The sequence below is a fragment of the Buceros rhinoceros genome, unplaced genomic scaffold (genome assembly GCF_000710305.1).
Source record: "Buceros rhinoceros silvestris isolate BGI_N320 unplaced genomic scaffold, ASM71030v1 scaffold41514, whole genome shotgun sequence".
Taxonomy (NCBI): Eukaryota; Metazoa; Chordata; class Aves; order Bucerotiformes; family Bucerotidae; genus Buceros; species Buceros rhinoceros.
Window position 1 is genome coordinate 1 of NW_010408351.1, and position 223 is coordinate 223.

Genomic DNA, 223 nt, shown 5'->3' on the forward strand with positions numbered 1-223 from the left:
CCCCTCCCCCCCCGGAGATGGCACCCCGCGGTTGGGATCTCCCGACGGGTCTAATTTATGTGTCATTCATGTCGTTTATGTCTCATTTATATGTCGTTTATGCCGCTTATGTGTCATTTACATCACTCCTGTGTCATTCCTGTGTCACTTACGCCCTTTAACGAGCTGTCTACGTGTCCGTGACCTCCCCCGCGTGGGCCCTGGCTGGGGCTCGCGGTGCTTG